This window comes from Tupaia chinensis, unplaced genomic scaffold (genome assembly GCF_000334495.1).
Source record: "Tupaia chinensis unplaced genomic scaffold, TupChi_1.0 Scaffold000303_1, whole genome shotgun sequence".
In the NCBI taxonomy this organism is placed as follows: Eukaryota; Metazoa; Chordata; class Mammalia; order Scandentia; family Tupaiidae; genus Tupaia; species Tupaia belangeri.
Window position 1 is genome coordinate 1,596,342 of NW_006159793.1, and position 7,881 is coordinate 1,604,222.

Here is a 7,881-nt window from a genome sequence, read left to right on the forward strand (position 1 = left end):
TTCCTGCTCCAGGCTTGAGTGAGGAGCTGCCAGAGCAGTCTGGAATTGCCAAACCAGTATGGACATGGGCCCAACCATGGGCCTGGAGAAAAAGCCCCATGGGCCTGGGAAAGGCATTGTCCATCGTGAAAGTGGTGAGGTCAGGGCTGCCTCACCGCAGGTCCCACCCCTGGTGGAACAGACTGGAAACAGGCCCGAACTGGAGGTCGCCCAGCCAGTTAGTGGCCCGGCCAGATCTCCCCACTCACAGGCCGGTGTTGCTTTGCCCTGCAGCAGCTCCCCTCGGGCGACATCCCTCCTTCTCCCAAGGGATCCCTCCAACATCTGCTTGCTGTCCTTTCCATCTGCCTAGCTCCTTGCTCTTTATAGACAACTTTCCTGGGCTTCCCCTGGCAGGGGAGGACAGCCCAGAGAAGTGCAATCACTTGGCTCCTTCGGTGTATGGGCAGGCTGGACCACGCCCCAGGTCTCTGCCTCCAAGCAAGGCCTGAAGCCTGGGCCCTCCCCATCCACTGTCTGCCGTCCTCTCCCAGACCTGCACGGAGTGTAGAGCTGCTCGGGTTAGGCCCTCTCCAGGAGCACCAGCACTGCAGGGCTGTCCTGCACTCTGCCTTTGCCACCGCACACACATGCTAAGGGCTGGGCAGAGCGGTCCTCCCGAGCCCCTTCTGTCTTCCATTTGTTTATTGGTCCTGCAGCTATCCTCAGCAAGTGACCAAACAACCTCTTTAGACTAGTTTCCTCATTTGGAAAAAGAGGGACTCTTGGCAGTAGGATTCCACAGCTGCCCAACTCCCCTTCTCTGAGGCCCCTCCCACCAAAGGCCCCCTGCTCTCCTCTTTGCTATGCTCCATCTGACACCACACACTCAGCGAGCTCCCTGTAGACTCCTGCCCCAGCCACTGTGGGACTCTGTGGGACCTGGCTGTGGATGAGTGGGGAATGCCCTCCCCGGGGATGTTGCCTAGGACAGTGGGCAGTGAGGGGAGCCCCAACTTTAAAGGAAGGAGCACTCAGAACTGTGTAGAACTCTAGAGTCTAGAAGGCCCTTAGAGCTGACACCCTAGCCCTCTCTGGTGCACAAGAGAAATGGAGGCCCAGAGAGGAGGGATTCATTCAAGGCCACACAAATGGCCCAGCACTGGAACTGGGCCCTACTGACTCCAGCTGGGGGCTCAGAATCCCCTTGGGGCTTGTTAAAAATATGTCAGGGAGATTAGGAAATAGCAGATCTGGAGCATACCCAGGGGATGTGTATTTTTAACCAGGCCCCATGCAAGCATGTGTGTGTATGTGCATACATGCACATAGATGCATGTGTATGAACTCACATATTGAGGGGGCTGGACCACTCAGAGGGCCACTGGTCAGGGAGGATTCAAGCTGGATGTATGGCTTGGGCCCTGAGAACCAGGGCTGGTCACCCCTAGGGCCACAGGCCCAGCAGGAAGGAAGCATAAGGAGTGCTGCCCTAGAGGTCACTGGGTATTCTCGGAGCCCTTCTCCCCGCCCGGAGCAGAGGCCACACTCCGTCCTTGCCTAGTCTGGACTTTCAGGGGAGGCCCCTCTGTGGGCCATCATGGCTCTTGCCCTGTCCTCCAGCTGGGTAGGCCCTGTGTCTAGACTCCCCGACTGGGAAATCAGCCTCTGAATTCTTTCAGCAACAATAACAAATACAGCCAGAGTGTCAACAAACATTGGGAGCTTTGCGTTTCCAAGTTGGAAGGAACTTCATAAGGAAACGGCCTCGTCCCCACACTGCCCCTCCCCAGATCCATTTCCTGGCAGCCCTGCCAGATGGCCACTCGCCACTAGCAGGAACAGTGAGTGCTGTCCTCTCCTGCACACCTACTGTGTGCCAGGCGCTGGGCTAGGCCTCGCCTACCCTTCTCCAGCGGGCCCCTGTTCACCTCATTACTGGAGACCTCACGCCGTTGCAGCGGGCAGCATGGGTGCTGTCCTGAGGCAGCAGACACCTGGCGCTGACTCTCACCAGCCTGGTTCACTTCTCTGAGCTTCAGCCTCTCATCTGTAAAACGGGTCACGGCTCCATAGCTCCACGGGTTGTTAAGTGACGTACAGAAGGTGCCCAGCACATGGACACATTGGCTCTTGTTAGACTAGCAATCACCACCATTGACAGATACAGAAATGAGGCTTAGGGAGGTGACGGGACTGTCCCAGGCCACCTGGCCCGTGAGAAGCCACGCTACACAGCCCCAGAAGCCTGCTTGTGCAATGACCCATGCTGGGTCACCTAGACGGCTAGATGATGTTAAATCCCTGAGACCCATTTCAGCCCTACTGAACCCGAACTTCAGGCCAGAATCTGTACTTCGAAGAAGCTCCCAGGCAGTCCTGAGGCCACTGGTCAGGCGCGCGGCACCATCAGCCTGCACCTCCCTGGACCTCTACTACGCACACTGCAAGGAATGGGGATTCGCTTCCTCCATGACAGCCTGATTCTCGTGAATGGGACAATCAGTGCATCCCAGAGCCAGAGTCGAGAAAAGCCTCTCATTTGGGTGGGTTAGCCAAGGCTCTTCCCCTGGGCACACTCCTGGGGAGCAGGGGATGGGAATCCTGCCTTCTCCCACCACTCAGGCTGGCATCTGGCCCAGAGGGTTACTCATTAGGTGGCTGGGAGGGGCCAGCCCCTCCTCAGACACCTGTTACAGGAGCCTGGACTTCCCCTTAGTCCCAGCATTCCAGGGGCCTGTAAATCATTCATCCCGGGCCCTCTCCCCACCCCGCAGCTCTCACACACCTCCTGCCTCCTCCTTCCTGGGCTCCAGAGATGGCCCAGGCTCAGAGGAGGGGGAAGTGGAGGGTGGCTTGGGGCTGTTGGGAATTCTGGCCCAAAGCAAGGACTGGTGCTCAGGGCTCTTGACTGTCATTAAAAATACAGCTTCAGGCCCAGCAGTGAGCAGCGGCAGTACAACTCCGCAATGCTGGAAACCATCTGGGAAGATCAGAGTCTCTTCGGTCTACCTGTATACATCAGGGACTCGCACGCACTTCTGGCGGGCTGGAAAGGCTGAAGGGAGGATGGTGGGCTGACACGAGCTCCTGTGGAGGGTGTGTGCTGCCTCCCACCTCAAAGAAATAAGTAAATAGGGACCAGCAGTTGGTGTAATGGCTACGTCGCTGGACGCCCATGTAGTCAACCATGGTTCAAGTCCAGACCTGGTGGCTTAAACTGACGCCGGGCGTGTGTGCGTGTGTGCCCAAGACCTCAAGAGAATTGAGGAGAAGGGATTGCAGTGTGGCCGTCCCCGCTGGGGTGTGATTTCTCACTTCTGTCTCTCTCTGTCTTTCTGGCGAGTGCATGTGCCCTAAAGCAAAAATCTCTCCAAAAAAAAAGAAAAGAAAAGAAAAGAAAAAGAAATAAGTAAATAAACTAAAAATGACAAATTCAAATATGCATGTGGTAAAACAAAAACAAAAACAAAACAAAAAAAAGTAAACAACCCAGTCTCCTTCCTACCTGTGGCGTTCCAGCCTCCAGTTCCCCTCCCATCAGAGGCAGCTCCTCTTAGCGGCTTTCTGCATATTCTGTCAGAAAGAACCATGAGAGCACATGCATGTGGGAGTATGTGTGTGTATGTGTGTGTGTGTGTGTGTGTGTGTGAAAGAGAGAGAGAGAGACTCCTCGTTTTTATGCAAAAGTGATGACATACTATTTATACCATTCGGTCTCGCGGCTTTTTCCGTTATCTTGGAATTGCTCCATACCCATCTGTGGAGTTCATTTATGTCTCGGTAAAGACCACATCCATCCCTCCCCATGGCGTACCATCTCTTATTCAGCCACTTCCCTCCACACATCCGACATGGGTGTTTTTGTCATGCGCTGTTAGTGACAGCTATGCTGTGGGCAGTCCCCCGTGGGCCCAGTTCTTGGAGATGAGTATGTGCATTTGGTTCAGTGAGGCTGGACAGCACCGAGCAGGCTCCAGGGAGGAGGTGCTGGTCCTGACTCCCCGGACAGCGCGTGCGATTCCTTGGTCTCCAGCTACTCGGTATCGCAGCAGACATTTCGGTCTTGGGCAGAGCCATCTTAGCAATAGAAGTGTACGTTTCAACCAGGTCCGCCAGATGGAAGTGGGCCAGAATTCAGACATTTCGGTCTTGGGCAGAGCCATCTTAATAACAGAAGTGTATGTTTCAACCAGGTCCTCCAGATGGAAGTGGGCCAGAGGGCCTGAGCCTGCCAGCCACCCCAGGGCCCAGAGATGGGTAACAGCCTCTGGGCAGGCCCGCACTGGCAGCCTTGTCCACTCTGCTCTCTCTGTTCTGACCTTGTCCACAGGTCCCGATCCTGAGTCCTGCTGCAGAGCCCCGGCAGGCAGGGTGGCCCTCAGCACAAGGCCCTGGCTGGAACAGCCCCCTTACAGTGGCCTGGGAGCCTGAGGGAAGGCAGGCCTGTGAGCGCTAGGGCTGAGGCCTGGGGATAGGGAGTCTGGTGCCCCGCCTCAGGCCTAGCCTCCTCTTGGGAGTGGCCCTGAGTCCTCTGGGTGAGTTGAAAGCCCTAGCCTGCGGCCCATCCAACCCCAGCCCCAGCCCCACCCTGGTTTCTCAGGGCCCAGCTCTCGCCAAGGTCTGACCTCCCTTCCCAGAAGTATTGGGTCGTCGGAAAAATCACAGCGCATTTTGGCATAGAAAAACAGAAAAAAATGTCTTGACTTTGCAGACAACAAAATAGAAGCGACACGAGCCTTTGTCACCAAGGTTTAAGGGGGGCTCCGTGCTGGGCTCCGTGGGCCCTAAACATGCGGGGTCAGGGGCTGAGCACTGGAGGGGGCAGCAGTTCTGCACCAGGTCCTGGCCGGCCTGGGCTCCTGTGACCCTGCCTGCACAGGGAGGTTGGGCCAGAGCTCATCAGGCCGTATGTGAGGGGGACTTCTGGCCGGAGCCATCCTGCACCACAATCTCCTTGTCTGGGAAACAGAAGGAGGTCAGAACAGCAGGTGGCGAGGTGGTTAAGCTGTTGGACTCTCACATGGTCAACTGTGGTTTGAATCTTAGACCTGGTAGCTTGAAAATCACGTGGAGTGCGTGTGCATGCATGCCCAAAATCCCGAGAGGAGAAAGAAGGAGTAGAATTGTGGTATGGCCATCCCCCTGGGGGGTTATTTTTTATTTTTCCTCTCACTGTGTCTCTCTGCCTCTCTCTGGCTGGCACACGTGGCCTATGGGGAAAAAAAAGGAAGGAGACGGCTCTCCGTGACCTCTCAGGCTCCAGCCTGGTGAACCCAGCCGGGCTGGGGATTCACAGCCCTGAGGGCCCTGGGGGTGGCAACATGAGGCAGATCTGGTTTTGAGCCAGCGTTGAATCTTTTAGGTCCAGGAGGGCCTGTCTGGAGCCAAGGCGTTGGCAGCCACACCCTTGGCCGGGCCTGGCCGAGGCCGAGGCTGTCCCGTGCTGCGTCGAGCAGCAGACTGAGGTCAGTGGCTCCGGACGCATCCGGTGCGGTTCCGCCGCTCTGGCAGGAAACCCAGGAAAAGCCACCCAGGAACATCTGCTGTCTCCCATTCTCCACAAGCCATTTGGCTCACAGGCAGCCTGGTGGCCATCCTGCCAAGCTGCGTGGGCTTGGTGGAGGGGCAGAGGCCAGAATGCGGGGTGGTTAGAGTAGGGTTGCTGGACCCAGGGAGGTGAAGGCCAGACTGCTGGGGGCCACAGGGTGAGGTGGGAGAGGCCGATGGTTGTTCCGAGACCCGCCATGTCCTGGTGGGACACACGTGTGGGTCCAAAAGTGCTTGCATGTGCCTCCTCTTTACAGCCACGTGCTCAGCCTCTTACACAGGAAACTGGTGCACAGCCAGGCCCCACGCCAGCCCAGCCAGGCAGGCCTCTTAATAGTCTCTCCAGACAGACCTCCCATCCCGGCTCCAAAGAGAGCCTGATGCTAACCCCAGGCAGTCCCCACTTCCAGCTTCTGGCCCTGGGCTGAGCCCACATGGACGCCAAACCACGGCCTTCCCTCTCCCGGGTCATTACAGGTCTCCCTGCCCTTCCCCTTCCCCTCACCAGTCACTCTCCATGCAGCTGCTAGATAACGTTGCAGCCGCCATCAGACCTGCTGTCTCCTCTGCTCAGAACCCTGGGATAGCTCCCGCCCTGCTCCCAGAGTAAAACCAGGGGCTCTCCCCTGGCCCGTGCAGCCCTGCCCAGCGGGCACTTTCCCCTCTGTCTCTTGTCCCTTCCCCTGTCTCCTTGTACTGCCCACCCCCTGCCATGTACCCCAGCCTCACCAGCTTCCTGCCTGTCCTCTGCTCATGTCTGATGGCAGACATGATCCCCCTTTGTTCTTGCTGTCCCCTTACCAGGCGCCATCCTCCCGAGATACCTGCGTGGCTCACTTGCTTTAGATCTTTGCTCACATTCTCCTCAGTCTGACCTTCATGGGCCACTGTATCTAACATGGCAATCCTGAGCCCGCTAGTGGTGTGGTGCTTAAGGCCACATGGATCCCATATGGCCAACCACGTTCGAGTCCCAGACCCGGTGGCTTGAAGGACACTCTGGGCACATGTGTGTGCATGCCCGAAATCCAGAAAGGAGGGGAGAATGGAGAAGGGATCGCAGCATGGCCATGCCCGGGGTGGGGGGGAGAATGGAGAAGGGATTGCAGCATGGCCATGCCTAGGGGGAGGGGGGCGAGGCGGTGCTTTCTCACTCTCTCCCATCTCTCTCTCTCTCTGTCCTCCAGCAAGCACATGCACTCTAGCAATGTTTAAAAACATAAGTAGATAATAAAATGGCAATCTTTCCTCCTTCCAAAATGCTCGGCCCCCTTTTCCTACTTTCTTTTCCTCTGAGAGGCTAATCATCAATTCACTTATTGCACGCTCTTGGTGCTTTCTGTCTCCCTCCACTGGAACTTAAGCAAGAGAGCAGAGGATTGGGGTTTGCTCACTGCTGCCCCCCAGTGCCTGGCTCCCAGCGGTCACTCAGCAAGTGTGTGTGGAGTGAGCTGTTCCTGACCTTGCCTGGGCCCAGATAGCGGTGTAGACAGCTCAGAGGCCAGCCTCCAGCCTCTGGTGTGGCCCTGGCTGTAGGTTTAGTGCCCTTGACCAGGGCCTTTCAAAGTACCTGGCAGGTGCTGGGACCAGCAGTTAGCGTAATGGCTATGTCGCTGGACCCCCCATGTAGTCGACTGCGGTTCGAGACCCGGACCCGGTGGCTTAAACTCACACCGGGCACGTGTGTGTGCGTACCCAAGATCCCAAGAGGAGAATGGAGGAGAAAGGATTGTGGCGTGGCCATCTCCCCTTGTGGGGGGGGTTGATTTCTCGCTTTCTGTCTCTCTGTCTCTCTCTGTCTGTCTGGCAAGCGCACGCACCCTATAGCAAAAACCTCTTTAAAAAGAAAAAAAAAAGTACCTGGCAGGTGCTAGGGGTCCCTCAGCAGCCCCAGTCCTTCTGACCTCAGGGCCAGCCCCAGACATTCTGCAAGACTGGGGGTCCATGCTCAGGACTTTCCCCAACCTTCCCACCTCCCCTCCATCTGCGGTGGCTCCTCCCTGCTCTCTCCTGCACAGGAGGAAGGAGCAGTGGATGTCTCCGCAGCCTCCGTTTGCCCTGCCTGCCAGGTGCCCCCTCCATGTCTCAGAGGACCCCCCCAATCAGAACCTCCTGGAAGTTGGTTAAAATGCAGATTCCAGGCCCAGCAGATGGCGTAGTGGCTGGGGTGCTGGACTCCCACATGGTCAATCACAGTTAGAGTCCCAGACCCAACAGCTTAAAACTCATGCCCCGGGGACCAGCAGTTAGCGTAATGGTTATGTTGCTGGACTCCCATGTAGTCGACCACGGTTCACATCCTGGACCCGGTGGCTTAAAACTCACGCCGGGTGCATGTGTGTGCATGCCCAA

At 57.0% G+C, this 7,881-nt stretch overlaps 1 protein-coding gene across 1 annotated transcript in view; it reads left to right on the forward strand.

Moving 5' to 3' along the window:
• The window catches only part of CDX1 (caudal type homeobox 1), a gene marked incomplete at its 5' end in the record, with an annotated part of 21,216 nt that overhangs the window by 11,730 nt on the left and 1,605 nt on the right, over window positions 1-7,881 (forward strand). The gene's annotated exons all lie outside the window — the stretch shown is intronic.